The following is a 17072-nucleotide window of genomic DNA, read 5'->3' as shown; positions in this document are numbered from 1 at the left end:
CCACCGTACGCGCGCGGCCGATTACGACGCGGCAGCTGCGGCAGCTGTTGCCGCCGCGAATTCGCCCTACCCAGCGAACTCGAGGGACTTGGTATCCCCTGTGAACGCGAAATTCCTTTCCACGAATCGAGATCGGACTTTCTATACGTTATCACTGGTCAACTGACATTTAGCGGCATCGAGATAGAGAATAGCGAATCGCTGCTGAATTATAAAATGAGACTAGATCGTTTGGTGAACGATCGATTTCGAAGTTCGAGTGGATAGACGTCCTTCTTTCCTAAATTTCATAGAACATTGCGAGACGAAGCACGTAGCGTCGTGAGGAGATCCTTAGACTCGCCCTGACACGGCCAACGATACATCGCTATCGTTCTCGACTTCGCGGTACATTGTGCACGGAATAAGATCATCTTTTCACGTTGCTTTCATCCACTTAAGGAATAAGTTCACTGTCACTAGAAAATCGCGGCGCGACGTCGACCAGATCGCAATCGCTAGTCATTCACTTTCCCACTTAGTCGGAGTCAACGATATCACTACGATACGCTACGAAGAAGCGAACGTGAACAACGTTCAAGGATCAGCAACCATCGGGATATTTGGACAATGCCATAGGATTGCTACCTTCAGCCTGGGATAGAAATAAGAATCTCGCTCCATCCTCGGCTCCGAATATCACGGATGTTCAAGCATATTAATCCTCACTGTAGATCCATAAATTTCACTCTCACTGTCCCGACAGGCTCTAGCACCATCCCTCTCGATACCCGGTATCACTCGATATTACTGTCATCCGGTTGCGTGACGGTCACGTGACACGATATCTCAGTATATCTGCCCAGAACACTTGAGACATCCAGTTGGCCGGTATAAGACACTTATCACCGAGACTTCCCGATCCGGTCGCGTCACGTGTGCGCGGAAACTGACCCGCACGTCCCTCTCTTGTTGTCTGATCGTCCACTCGTTCCCTCCCTCCCTCGATCAACGTCGCAGAGTCCCTCCCTTCCTGTCTGTCGCGAAAGACAGGAAAGAGAAAGCCTTCTCTTTCCCCTACTCGAGTCGCTGTTACTCCACTACCCTTGCGATCCGTCAGAGTGAGGTGATTGACGTGAACGAACGAACGGGCGGTCCCATCGAAATCGCTGACGATCAATCGGCTTAGAATCTACTTCCACTAATCCTTCCACGCTTGTAGCATCGGTGAACTAAAACCCAGTGGCGAACGCGAGGCCTAATTAGCAGGTTGGTGGAACCCCCGTGTGCTAGCAGGTTTACGGTAGCGAGGCAAGCACGTACGATGCGGTGCTCGCTTCGTAGAAGCGTGTCGTGTACTGGCGGGCCTGCCGGGCGTAGCATACGTCAGGAGAGCGTGGCATAGATCGGAGAGTGGAGGCGCAAGCCAGTGGTGGTGGGCCCAGCAGAGGAGTAACCCTCCATGGGTCGACCGGGAGACCGGCCACCGGTTTCTATCCACCGTGACGCAGGGTCACCACTCTGACCCCCACCCGCAACACTCGCCACGCCTACGAGAAAGCTGAAGAGACCAATCGCGGTGCCAGCATGGCGCTACCGGCCTAACCACCGCGAAACCACCGATGAAACGATACCATCGCGCGCGCCTCGAGATTCCACCTACTCCTCCCGGCGTGCTTTTCCTTCTTCCTCCGCGTCCGCGTCCGCGTCCGCGTCCGCGTCCTCCTCCTTGCGCCACGAGTCCGCGAACCTGCACATAGCCTATCTGCCCTCTCGGAAACGCGCTAATAGAAAGACATTTGACTACTTCTCGGACAGGTACGGAAAAACACTTGATATTTTTCTATCAAGCGAAAAACTGCTATAGTTCTTTTCAGGGAAGATGTGACGGACATTGAATTATTCTTAAATATGAAAAGATGAAATAGTTTATCATAAAATGCAAGTAAAGAGACCACGATTCGTAATAGCATTTTGTATTATTAAACTATTTCAATATAGATAGTAAGATGATTTCAGATATTCAAACTTTAAAAATTACAAGAAATTGATATCTGTATTTAAAATTGAAATAAAATAAATTGAATATTAATAACGAGTCGCACGAAATTTGGAGTAACATAAAATAAATTAACGATGTATTAAAAAGCAGCTATAAAATTATAATATACAGATTTAAATACATCATAAATACAACTTCAATTTCATTTTGTCTCGTAAAATTTGTAAGTCTTATAAAAATTATACAGATTTAAATACATCATAAATACAGCTTCAATTTCATTTTGTCTCGTAAAATTTGTAAGTCTTATAAAAATTAACGAGAAAAACAAAGTTTCCATTTTAACAACCATTAAATGTATGGTGTTGATTGATTCGCCAAGTTAAAGAGGGTGCACATTTTATTCGAGAATTCAATCTATTAAACCTGCAGTCCTGTCCGCAGACACAATAACACGCTTTCTCCGAGCAGTCGCAACGTGACATCGATCGCACGCATTTTGTAATCCAATTGCGGACCACAAAATACATAAATTGCCGGCCATGGCACGTGATAAGCTAGACCGGAACAATAATGTTCCGCGATCGTTGCCGATTCCCGTGTCACGCATCATCCTGACAGGTGGCGCATATACACACGCTCGTTCGACGACACGTTCCTCTCTTATCTGAAGAGTCTGGCTCTTCGTGAACGCTATCTGATCGCGAGACATGAGCGATATCACCGTGGCTAGAAACAACAGCGGTTAAAGCGAACGCCGATATCGATTGTATAGCAACATTACGATCGGAAGAAGATCAATGATCTCACGGGGGCCGCGACGAAAGCGATTTTTCATGCACTCCAGCATACATCTATAAACTTGATATCAGCAAGCCGGATATGCCAAAAAAGAGTTCGTCGATGATCGAAACGTTTGGGCGACACGCAACACATTACGATCGTTGGCAATATTTCCTGTTATCAGCAACGATACGTCGAACATGGATCGTTTCTGACTGTTATGGTTGTGTAGACTTTTATTTTTTGAAGATTTACCAAGAGATATCAAAAAATATTGACAAATCTCTGGATGAGATTTGATTTATCTTTGTAGGAAATGACAATGTGTAATATAACATTTGGGTAACAGATAGATAATCTGACTCCGTTTCGTTTTCCTACGAAATCCGCATTTTTTATTCAAAACGCTTTCCAGCCGGCGGATAGCACGAGCCGTCGCTTGCATCGCGTAATGTCAAAATTCATTTTAACACGTAATTACAATTGTGCACATTATTCTTTATTAATCTAGAAGAAAGGCAAATAATATTAGAAAGACGACAAATAACGTCATTTTTATATATTTTTTTACTTAACTTGTACCTGCGAATTTTTTTCGTTTAAAATAAAACTTTAATATAGTTATAGTATTATGTAATTATATAATTGTGACAATTGCATTTTACAGTTTAGGTAAACTATAGAAAATATTATAACGATATGTAATAAATTCTAATTATTACAGTTAAAATAAATCAATACAATTCTATTATTATAGGAATTGTTAGAAATATTCATATTAATAATTATTTATAATACAGCAACAGTTTCTCATTTAGTTTCGATCACTATTTCATTATTATCATTTTATAATATTTAACCTTATATTCAGCAAACAGAAAATTTTGATTTTCATTATGATTGATTCTCATTTTACTTTGACAGTATTTTCATATTAAATAAATAAAATTCAGAATTTATACGGTTATTATTTATGGCTTGCTGGATGTGCAACGCTGAATATTCTCCTGCCCTCCTCTTCCGCATCCACCGTAAATAGTTTCCCCGCCACTTGTCTATTACCGAGTAATGAATACCCTAGTACTCTGTCTTGTTTTAATAACGTATTACACACCTTTTCACGAAAAATCCCATTCGCGTTAAGAACTCATTTCACGCATGCAGCCCCAGAACGCTATGTGGATGCTACCGCGCGTCGCCGGACTTCTTACACGCGAGACTCGCAGCGTGTACCAAAGCTCTCTCGCCTCCATCCTCCATCCACAGCTGACTCGTCCTCGCCCTCCGCCATCCTGTCCTTCCTTCTCATCCCGTCCGTTCCCGTACGTTCTATCATATCCTGTCTCTCTCTCTCTTCTCCCGTCTGAGTCACGCGAATTCGGACGCCGTGGCTCGTTTACTTCTTCACCGGAATCGAGATCTGACAACTTTTACTTTCGTATCCCGTCTCCCCCAGCACGTATGCACGTATGCACATCGATGCCCCTTAATTATGAAACTTAACGCCGCGTAACCGACGCGTCACTTTTTAATATGGATGCGTGCGATGAATGCGTGCGACTAACCCCGAATAACGCGCGCGATGAGAGTCTTTCTTCTTGCAAACGTGAGCATAAATTCGGACGGAAGCAGGGTAAAAAAAATGTATAAAACGTATTAAAAGCCATTTAAGATTTTTATCGCAAAAGCTATTTGTGTAATTCATTTCTAACAGAGAATCAGCAAAAATCTAACTAAAATTTTATGTTTCACTTAAAGACTTGCTATTTCAGAAACCTAATTTTCCTTAATCGCAAAGAAAATAATCCTTTGACCATAATACAACCCATCGTTCCCATAATTACAGGTCTTCATACATGAAAACTCTCTTTTCGTTATCGATATATAGTTTAAATAAAGAAAATTTAATAAATTTATCCTCAAATCTTGATTATTAGTGACTGTATTTATCAACAGCTTTTTTTATGCAAAAGAACTTAAGAAGAGCTTAAGAACTTAAGAACTTAAGAAAAGATAAGTTCATGTTATTTAATATGTTTATATATATATATATATATATATATATATATATATATATATATATATAATGTTCTCTCTTTTCCAATTTTTTTAAATAAAATTAATTTAAAGAATTTAAATTAATTTTATTTTAAAAAATAAATTTAAAGAGTCTTTGATCGAAAATATTTCTTCTTAAGACAATTATTTTATTTAAAAAATAATTTTAATGCAAGTGTATAATACTAATAATCATCTATAAATGAAATAAACGTGTTATTTGTTTATCATATCATTAAGAAAAAGATATCTTTTACGGTCATCGGTTTTCATATGGAAATACGACATCGGTGAAACTTTTAAAGAAACCAGTATATACTTGGAAAGCGATTAAGAGATTACAGAAATTTTTTTCAAGCTCTTTTTTTGGAAGAGAAAATAGTGTGAGAGATTAAACGCAATATTGTCATTGTTTCTTTCATTCTCTGTACAATACAATTGTACAATGGAAGTGTTGGTTTACAGGAAATTATTGATTTATTTCCATTAACTTATTTAAAAAAAAAAAATTAAAAAACTAATAAACTTAATATTACAATATCACAACGTTATCATAAATATTTAAAAAATTTATATGATATTGATTATAATACATATTTATAATTAATATTTAAAAGATTTTATGAGTATTCTCTCTATGATTATATAAGAGAGTTAGCGGAACATATTTTACTGTATTTTTTAAAAATACAATCATTTTTTTATTTCAAGTTGAATTATTATATTGCGAAAACACATAAGAAGTGATACAATCGTAAGACATTTCCAGTTTTTATTCATCGAGGAAAAACTGTGAGAAGTTAGTTTACGTAATTTTTTCATTGTTGCAAGAATTACAACAGCACACGTATGGATGCCTACTTGTAACATACGTGTAATTTATGTTTGCCATTGCTGTGAAATATTAGATAGTATCAGTAGATGCAGATATAATAAGAATCAGATCTTATTAAGCATTATTTCATTTTATGTATTATTCCAGACCACAAATAGAATTATAATATTAGCAGAATATCATTCCAATTTTATTCTAAACACATTTTTTTAGTTGATTTAGAATTCATTTAATTAAAATAATTTAAAATTTATGAGATCTATTAATGCATGAGATCACTTTTTGCCATATTTTTTTTTTTATTCTGCTCTCATGAACATTATATTAAGAGTTTTTTGTCATTCATCTAGTTAATTGCAACACTTATTGAATTGCATTCTGCTCTACGTTTACGCATTTGACATTTATAACTATAGTGATCTTTGTAACTGCGTGTACCTTTGGACATTGAGTCGGACATATAGGTGTTCGACGTTTGTCGTTGTAGGAATCAATCTCCCGTGAGTATTGTACAAGACGAGAATCATTTGCATCGTATAAGTTACGCGCAGTTAATACTTATGCAAGCCGCATAGCAATGCACTTTGCATACGCGGAGGAACTTTGCGGGAAGAGAAGCTTACTAGCGCGAAACATATTACAGTTCTGTAAAATTCATAAAACAAATTTCAGAGAAAACTGCTTCAGATAAAACTTATGGTTAGCACATTAATGACATTAATTAATATATTGAATACATTTGTATATTGAGTACATTAATTAATGCATGGATAAAATGCACAATTAAATTATATTATGTAAAACAATTTATAACTGATAACTTTAATTTTTTTTAATCTTTGTTTAATTGGTTCTCTTTATTAATGATTTATATAATGTGTGATAATGTGTGTAGTGATTTATATATATTTTTAAATAATTATATTTATTTTTATTATAACATATAGATAAAAATTAATATTTATATAAGAGACTTAAATATTCTTAAATCTTGAAATATAGATTATAATCTCGATAAAATGTTATAAAATACAAAATCACTTTTAAGTGTAATACGTTCGCCATCTATTGGTGAGTCCTTTGACTATCCCTTCAATGATATGATGAAAGAGAATATCTGCCGGTAGTCCCTATATCTACATTATACAATCTGATAATTATTTACATATAAAAATAATTTAAATATTATTCTAAATGTAATAATTCTAAAACAATCAAAATTATCTTTATTTGTTATTTTCCTGATATTTCCCACCCGACAAAATTTGTAATAAAATATTTTAATATCAAATCCATTTTATAACGTTCGTCTTTCACGCAATGCTTTACAAAAAGACGATTATTCATTTTAAATATTTTATATTCAGACTCAGTAATTAAATATATTAGATTAAAATTCTGAAGAAAAGATTGCTATTTAACTGCTCTAATGAACAAATGAACAACTGAAAGATAAAATATTTCAATTTAAAAATCGATCTTAAATCGGCCAAAGATATATAATGAGTATATATTAACATAAAAATTAGTCATTTAGAGATATAGGAGAAGAATGCATATCGATGATCTTATCTTATCTTTCATCTATCTTCCGCAATGGTAGCGATCAGAAAAATCGCTCTTAAATTCCGCGAAATCGAAGGAGAGACGAGTGCGATGATTGCACGTAGTTACATTTCCGCAAATATGGACGGGAATGAGTGACTTCTGTACGCGATTTTCCGGGAAACTTTTTCCTCGCGTCACCGGCGAAGGCGATCACGTGCGATTTACGAAAAAGAAGGAAAAAAAGGAAAATAAAAAGCGGTGAGCAGAAAGGGTGAAAAGAAGGAAAGGATCGCGATCGAGAGGGAGAGGGGGGGGTGGACTGTGGTCGTCTATCGCTATTTCGTGCCTCGGGAGTAATGGGCGCGCTGGGATAATAGGCGAGCGTACAGCAACGAAAGCGCGGCTAACAATGCAAAAGTGAGGCTTAATTAGATAAATCATTGTTTTGAAACGTGAGCCTGCAATCAGGGCCGCAACTAGCGCCCGCAATTGATGCAGCGATACCGTCGCTGCGCCAAGCGCGACACGGCCGCGCACTGCTCGTAATTGCGTGCTATGAATAATTACTTCTGCACTACCTGACTAGGGGTAGCCAACTGCGAGACGGTACGACCGCGCACCGCGGTTCTTTTTTTACATAATATTATTAGTGATACCGGTTTTAAAACCGAAGGGAACAGGCAAACATAAATGTTCCGCTAATTTCAATAATTTTCAGCAGCAAATCCTCTCGTTTATCTCCTTTCATAAAATACAAGGTAATTCTACCTATACTTGGATAAATTCTCGACGGCTCGGTTGGTTCGGCTATTAGTAAAATTGTCAAGTTTCAGAATAGTCTATCTTCAGTTATAAAAAGTGTGAAATGTTTTGTTAAAAAGGCAGTCAAAGTTAAAACAAATCAAATCTATAAAATTCGTAATATAGGAGATGTGTATTATAAATATAAGATAACATCTATAAGATCTGGGATTATGATCTAATATATTTTTAATTTATGTTAGTCTTAATTGCCTGAGTTCATTTCTTTCATTTCTTTCATCTTAACTTCAAATATAATTTCACATACGGTATTAATAGAAATTAATATTAATTTCTTCCTAAATCAAAAAAAAGTTAAATAAGCTAATTTAATGGTTATTTGCAACTGTAAAAGATCTACTTCGTCCAAGAATGTAAAACCGCATTCTTTTCGTCAAAAAAAAAAAAAAAAAATTAAAGAATAATTTATTTTTTCATCCTTAAATTCGATTTTCACAGCGCGTATCTAAAATTAGTACCCGAAAAGACTATCAGAATGGAAATTCGAAGGCTCGAAGGCTTTTCGTGATGTGCAGCCGCGCATTATCTCTGGACCGTCAATTTTCGAACGTGCATAAGCAACTTGTCCGAGAAATCTCAAAGTAGCAACTAAGTTCACCGCAGCAAAGCCGGTCTCCATCTTCCTGCGAGCGGAAGAGCTCGAGCTTCTCCTCGCGTTCTTTCCGCAGCGCGTCTGATCGGACGAAATTAATGCAAAGAACGAGGTGGATCTGCGTGTACGAATTCGCCCTTACTTTTATTTAACCGCCGACGTGCGGGGAATATCACAAGATTGCCATCCGATGACGCGACTCGCTCGGTTTCTCGACATGCATCGCGTGCGCGTGTCATTTACAGCGGCGCTGCAATGTAATGCGCGATGCGCCATGAAAACGCTTTTTTCCGTTGCGATTGGACGGCCCGGCACTACGGGCGTCGGAAGAAATGTGATGTCCTGTTGAATCGGCACCGTACTGCTATCGATACAAAATTATTAGCTCCGCATTCATTGATAATATCAATATCGTCATATAGTGATTATCTTGTCCCCGCAGGAATTACTTTGCTAAGAGGAATTTCTAACACACATGTGTCGTGGCTTCCAAGAAAATAATTAAAGAGAAATCAATTCTGATTTATTTTTTATTTTATTATTTCCGTAAACAGAAACTGAACGAGTCTAAAATAATCTTTTATATAACTATTCTGCGTATGTTAAGAAATACAACAGCATTCTCTTTTAGTATTGTATTCTTCATTATAAAATATTATTTTATATTCTTCCCTTCTTCTATAATCTCCTATAATCTCAAAAAAATAATGCATCTTGTAAAAATGTGAAAAGATAGAATATTTAATAAAGTTTCATTTAAGAATTTACTTAAAAAAATAATGGCATCTAATCGACATAAATATTTATTTTGAATATATGTAAATTTAAAAAACAAAAAAGAGATTATTAAACGCTTAAAATTCTGTCTGCCACATAGTGCAATTATATTCTGTTCAAAAAATTATTCGTTTTATTTTAAAGAATTGTTGAGGAAAGAATCGTTAATTAGAATGGAATATTTCACAAAATTATTTAGCGTCATGAATTTTTATGTGTTGTATCTAACAGAAAAACAAGTAGCCACGTTAGATATCGTGCATAAGTTTTATTGCAAGATTATATAAAAAGCAATTCCGCATTTTAATTATCATTGCAAATAATTGAAAGCAATCATTTCTATGCTTAATTAAACAAGTAATAAATAAATAGCCTCATTAAAATTCATATCTTTACGTTATACAAAATGTATGTAAGTTAGACACCTCTAGATTTCTCTTAGAATAAAATGAATAGTAATAAAATTTCTTTTTTTATTAATTTGAATGCAATCATAATTTTTTTAATTATACATAAATTTGACTTAATTATCATATTAAAAATAAATATATCTTATATTAATTTTAATATTAGATCAACTTAAATGTTTTTAAATTTATTATGCTTTTATAATAAGTTATGTTTTAAATTAATAACGTTTGCACCAAGCATAATAATAAGTAAAAATTATATTATATACAAATAAATTAGTTTAACAATCTTATATTGGAAAGTAAATAAGCTATCGATAAAATTAGTAACAAAAAACCGATTGTAATCTTAATCTTGAAAGATCTAAAGAACCGCCTGACAAGTTAAAGTCAAAGATAGTGAGTCAAATGTAAGCGCCATGTCAAACGAAGAACTGAACTTTGCCACCGCGGAGCCTTTCGAATTAATGGCAATCGTCACCGACAGGTTTTGCCGCCCTCGTACGATTATTGGGGCCAATATCGGACGATCAGAGTACATTGAACTCTGTACGCACAACTGGCAGAATGACAGCATCAAACACAATTCTTTAAAAATACTAGGAAGCGTACGCAGTTAACGTTTGCTCGGAGTTGAGCATCGGACAGACAGATGTTATTTTACTTCTTTCGAAACATGCAATCTTATAGCGCGCACGATGAAGTATCACAGGAAATAGAAGTATCAAACGAGTTTCGTTGATCTACTTTTCCCAGAAGCATTTCCCGTCCCACCCCTCCCCCTTCCCCTCACCAGATTGTCACAAGCGAGATCATTATAGCGCGAGGCGCTTTCGGAAAAAAGAATTCTATCAAACTGTAAGCTGACTCTATATATAGCCATGACTGTAAAAAAATTCTCATATCGACATTGTAAATGCATTTTCGTGCATTGCGCAACGCGCGATTCACATGCACGGTGCACGATGCACGTGGCGCGTACGTTATCCCTTCATTATCGAAAACGCGTAGCAAAACGCGTGGCTCGCTCCGATCCGCGACTCGCGACGATCGAAAATAGAAAAGAAACGCGAGAGGAGAGGAGATCCGGGGGCAGTTTCCAGCTTTCTACTTACCTACCTACCCGTGTTACGTTTATCTAATTGGCTCGGGACGTACATAGCGGAGCCGCAAAAATACATATCCAGAGCCCGGTATCGCGGCGGTGTGTGTGTGTGTGTGTGTGTGTCGAACCGATGATTATCCCGGCTTCCAGGCGGACTGTGCGGCGCGCGTTACATTGTTATTATAATGAAACAAGGATAAATACAAGCCGCCGGTACGTGATCGGTGCAATTACCTTCTTATGATGATTTTCGTTCGGCCGAGAAGACGGCGGAGCGCGAGACGGAGGGGAGGAGAGAGAAAGAGAGAGAGAGAGAGGAAGGGAAGAAACGGAGAAAGAGGGACGAAGCTGGCCGCGCCAGTTCGCTCGGTCCGGAGAAATTATCAGAAATTATGAGCGAAGAAATTGGTAGTCTAGCCCGCGGTTGATTGACAGCCCGGTCTGCCCAGGGCAGCGTTCTTCTTCATCCCTCCCCTTGCCACCCGGGCATCTCTGTCCCGGGTTCTGTCCCTATACCCGGGCATCTCTCTGCCCATCGCTCCTATATATTCCCGTTCCTTCCGCCAGTCGTTCTTCCTTCCACCGTCTTCCCCGTTCCTTCCGCCCCTCGTTGCCCCGCGCATCGCGAGAAGCCGCGCGTCGCATATCGTTTCCCTTGATTGTCTCTTAGAAGGGATAATCCCATGATTGGAAAATATTATGGACCCGGAGCGACTTTCTAAACTGACAACGTATGACGGGGGAAACAAAGAAGCCCCCCCTCCCCTCCACCCCCTGCTAAAAATTGTCGTCGATCACACATGATAGCGAGGCCGCCCGGTCGGCTGTTGCGACTCGCTGGCTTAAACAAAAGCCAGGCATTCCGGGAAGGATGGCGGCCGAATAATTTAATAATTGTTAGGTAAAAGATTTGAATGCGGGGTGCTGGTAGAATTATTACTATCCTTGAAGGAGAATTAAAGCGTGGATCTCAAGTTAATACGAAAGTTTGGTACGTTTAAAAGAGAATGTATATTAATAATGCGTTTTCACTATGTGGCATAAAAAATTCCGAGGAATTTTGACTAGCTTACGTATATACTGTCTTACATTATTTCAAATATATTGGCAAAGTTTGGGGCTTTAAATTATTATAAATAAGATTGCAAAACAGAATTCATTGCGACGAGATACGATAAAATTTGGTAATAACAGAATAATAGCACATAATGCTAGTGATAATTCGTTCGAACAAGCTTGCTCGCATTTTTTGGTGTTTTTAATAAGATTTCGAGAATATTACAAGGATGAAGGATACCTTCGCATAATGATCGGAAGTATCCATCACAGTGCCGACATGTGCCCAAGATGGCTGCGTCTGCAACCTGGCTGCAATAATTAAAGTATTTAGTGTGGCTTCCTTTCCAGCTGATGAAATCTCACTACCTCACCACACGAGATCTTTTTCTTGGTAATAGCAAGTATGTATTTTCCACGTTCACGTTTTTCTTAGAAATATGTATGTTGTACAGAAAGCGAAATGATACTCCAATACTATTCCATGATAACAAAATAAAATTAAATATAAATGTAAGTTAAAACAGAAAGAGCAAAATTGAATTATATAAAACTAATTGCATTTTGCACAAAATTCATTTCAATGCAAGAAATAATTACGAAACAAAAAACATATAATAATATTCCGATATAAATTATTGTGTTTGTGTTACCAGTTAAAGAAAATAATGATAACATTAGCCTAACTTTTTTTCAACGACCTATTAAAAGGCGCAAGAGGTAGACATTATACTTGCAATCAACAATTCAAGCCTACAATCAGTCGTCCGGCGTAAATCTTGTTCTAAACTTTAATAAAAGGCGTTATTCCAACGAATTTATGATATCGCGATTGAAATTACAGCGCCGGGACAACACGAGACGCAGTACGCCAAACTAATGCACGCTTCGCGTCCCTCTGATCGATACCGGCACTTGTCAAACTTTGCGACTCGCTCTTTACAGTAAATTACTCCAGTGTATCGTGATTATCGAAGCGCGCAATCGGGCGGACTCGATTCAAATGTCAAGGATGGAATAATATTAACAATATTAGCATCGTAAATTATGTTACATTATTATATAATTTCGATTTTTGCTTCCTAACTAGCGGAAGTTTGTTTTCATCAACGCACGATATCGAGGCGAAACGCGAAGAATCAATCAATAATTAAAACGTCAAAGAAAAACATCACCCGCGTCCCAATTCCTGTACACGCATTTATTTGTAGATTTAAATCAGATTCCCAATTTTTTTCAGAACGAAAATTTTGAGGAACGTTCGATAAAATTATTAAATTACTTTTGCGCCAAGATTATTAACGATTATAAACACAAATACATACTTATAATGTAATATTTATATGTAAGATAATAACAGCTTTACTGTTTGTAATATCTAAAGTTTATTATTTCACATATAAACATACATAGAATTTAATATTTTAAATATTTAAGTATTTTACTAATTATAGCTTTATCTTATTTTTTTCTCTTTCCTCTATTTTTTAGTTTTATAATATATTTGATAGTATATTAAAATTATCCGAAATAAATAATATCATTTATCTTGCCTTCATAATGTTATCATATGGATTTTTTATTTTATAGAGAAATTAATTGCTAATAATATAATATTTTATAATATTTTATAAAATCAAAAATAGCTTTATCTTGAGAAAATTGCTTATCCTTTATCGATATTTAATAAATTAATCAAGCAAACCATGTTTATTCTATCTGTAAAATATTGTTTGCGATATTGTCCTATAAATTTCAGACATACATATCTCGCCAATAATATTCAACTGTACTACAAGATATATGTAATAACACAGATTAATGTGCCAGTAATTAACATGTCAATATAAACTCGATCTTATGAGCTGAGCGTGTGCGTGTACGTAGTAACGTGCACAATAAATTCCAGAATTAAAGAAACACCGTCCTATTTTATTCACTTTAAGATGGATGGCAGTTATAATATTCTTATTCTTGCAATTTTTGCAATATTGTATAACATAATAGCGTACGTATTTTAGCGTACATATTAGCGTAAATTGCTTATATATACAGTTTCATAAACCCATTGTTTTAAATAATAATAATAAACCGTAATTTCACTCATCAATGGGATGAGCGATATCGGATAAATTGCGCTAGAATATACAAGTATATCTAAATTATAACAGCATCCAAAATAATTAATATTTTAAAAAATTGTTGCGTGCATAAATAATAATTTACTTACCCCCTGGTTGCTCCTCTGGTTGCTCCCCTGGTTGCTCCCCTGGTTGCTCCCCTTGATGTCTCCCAGACCTCCTCCTCCTCTCAACTTTCTTTGTTGCACTCGCGAAAACATGATTAATTCCGATCGCGAACTAATAATCAGAATATAACGATCGCGTGATATTTTATATACAGCACTCCCGGATATTAATCAGTAATCGCGCATTATTCTCTTGTAATAATTTCGTAAAGAAAACACAATTACCTCAAACTAGGATCTGAATTGATGGCTGATTAAAATGTGTGTGAATTGTTTAAAAATATACAGGTAAACTCACACACCACGCACGCATGTTTACGTTTTAAACGGAAAATATTTCTGTGTTCATTAAATAAAGCACTCATATTCTTAACAAATGGTCGATACGTTACATTACTTTTTGCGTGTTATTCGATTCGGACAATTATCTAAAAATACTTATGAATTACTGCTCGTGCGATTAATTATTTTCATAATTATGATAAATTAGTCGATTTTTAAGTCGAATATAACGGTGAACCATGTTTAAATCACTTATTATTATCAACTCAAAGATCCTAATAAAACGATAATTTACAATCTCACATTCCATTGTTTTGATTTTGGTAATCATTACTTCAACATACTTGCTAAATCGCTAATTGTAAAAGCGGATTATTCTCGCGGACTGATATGGGTTAATTATTTCGAGAAAAATGTCCATCGTGATAGAGTTGTGAAGAGCGACTGAGAGATGCATAATTTACATGGCTGTCCGAATCTCGCCGCGCGTATAAACAAATCATTTTGTAAACACGGCGCGCCGCAAGCCGATCGTTGTTGATATCACAAATATCTGATACAAAATTAACGCATTTATAATATTCAAATATTCTACTCTACATCGAAAATTAATTCTTGACAAACAATACGTCGATATATCACTTTCTATGGCAAGTTAATTCTGGCAATTCGTGTATCATACCGCGATCTCATTTTCAGAAATTGTAAGCAAATTATATCATCTGCAAGAAATTCGAAACGCAATATACGATATACAGATCCAAGTAAATTAAGATTCTTGTTGGTTTATTGCAGATATCTTGAATTATGACATCAGAAGCGAGGAAATACATGATGAAAATTCTTGCAAAATACATTACAAATATAGAATATAGAAATGTTTTTCAAGGAAATAACGTTTTCATTCGATAAAACAGACTTGAAAATTCTCCTTTTACGATATTCAATAAGAGAATCTTGCTTTATCGAGAAGAAATCCGCGATTCAATTCTAGATTGTTATTTATCGAGTAACAGAGTGAAAAAAGAGTATATTTTATAAGTTTTATTGAATGAAAACGTTATTTTATCGAAAAATGTTTCTATTTTAATTTATTTTGCAAGAATCTCATCATGTGTTTTCTTGCTCCTAACATCATAAATCAAGATTGATTAGAATGAACTAGCATAAGTCTTATGGAAATAATTGTTATTGAAAGAACTATTTATATATAAATCTTCTCTTTTTTTCGCGATAAACGCTATATATTTTGAAAAAGTGTATCAACGATTATCTTCTTTACAATTTTCTTCGGCCTTCTAGAAAATTCTCCGATCGATCGTTCTAAATTTTGATGAGTTACAATTAATTTTCTCTGATTCTCAAAAAAAATCTTCAACAAGAGAGTTTATTATATGCTAAATATATCACTAAATAAATAGATTTGCAACAAAAAAGTACCTTAAAGTATCTCACCTATTAGCAACTCTAACCTATATCGCGCGGAATACTTACTTCGAAAGCTATATATGCAATCGTAAACAGTAATCAATCGCACGAATCAGTAATCTTTTATCATTCTTAGAGAGATTGATCGCGTTTTCTCGTAATTCGCATTGTCGCATTGTTTATCGAGAAATAATACGGCTACGTAATGAGGAGCTACCTCGCGTTCCTACCTGTTCGCCAGAGTCGCGCCGCGCGAATGATTGCTCGGCGCGCTTATGTCCTGTGTACATAACACACACCGCACCGCCCGCTATACAAACAAAAACTCTCAACGGACTCGTATCTGTACTACGTATTTTGAGTTTAACTTTCATTTACAATTTACGTTGAATATTCTTCGCCGAATATTCTAAAATTCAATTTTATAAGCAATCTATAATTATGATGACCGTGCATTCTTTATCGTAAAGAATAATCTTTTACTTTAGATAGTAGTTCTTTAGTAGTTCCTCTTTATTTTTTAATACATTTTTTGTCCTTTATTTTAATTATATTACAAGAAAGTTTCTTCTAATTGGCTAGTCTAATGTTTAATGTCTAATGAGCGAATTTTTGAGAAAACAATTGACACATTTAGTTTCGTCGTACACATTCATCATAAAAATATTATTAAAAGTTGTTTTTTAATTTTCATTAAGAAAGATATATAATTTATTTTTTATTAACTATATTTTTCATTTTTTTTTAAATTATTTAGATTTGATCCGGTTTTATTTTTATTATTTTAAAACTATTTCAGATTTAAATCAAAAGTTTGTTCCAACACAGTTGAATCAATTTCAAACTATCACAATATTTCATTTGGATATGAAGCTGAAACTTTTATAATGTGCAAACTCCTGATAATCATGAATTGGTTTGGAAATATATGGAAATAAAGCCTTAAAACTTTCAGAAGAAAATATCGGTCATTGTATTTATAATATAACTATTCTTTGTAACTGAATTAGTATTTATATTTATTGTAAAATGAAGTAGATATATCTTTGAAATTTGGCGAAAGCGAGAGAGAAAGTATTAATACATGGACGAAAAACAGATCTAATTTAATTCAGAATTTAGAATAGAATTCTATTTATGATATTAT

The 17072-nt window shown here is 35.3% G+C and overlaps 1 protein-coding gene across 4 annotated transcripts in view; it reads right to left on the bottom strand.

The window, feature by feature from the left end:
* Nucleotides 1-16167, bottom strand: part of ss (aryl hydrocarbon receptor spineless) — a 168576-nt gene extending 152409 nt beyond the window's left edge. For 2 of the 4 annotated variants that reach the window (XR_016138421.1, XM_089073114.1), the window contains exon 1: nt 14198-16167. The gene's annotated coding sequence lies outside the window, so the exon portion shown is untranslated. The remainder of the gene's footprint in view (nt 1-14197) is intronic. The other 2 variants (XR_016138423.1, XR_016138422.1) reach the window with 2 other exon arrangements.
* Between the last annotated feature and the right edge of the window lie 905 nt (nt 16168-17072).

The sequence above is a fragment of the Pogonomyrmex barbatus genome, unplaced genomic scaffold (assembly GCF_055798465.1).
Source record: "Pogonomyrmex barbatus isolate J1 unplaced genomic scaffold, ASM5579846v1 scaffold14, whole genome shotgun sequence".
Taxonomy (NCBI): Eukaryota; Metazoa; Arthropoda; class Insecta; order Hymenoptera; family Formicidae; genus Pogonomyrmex; species Pogonomyrmex barbatus.
This window is presented reverse-complemented; position numbering and strand designations above follow the sequence as displayed.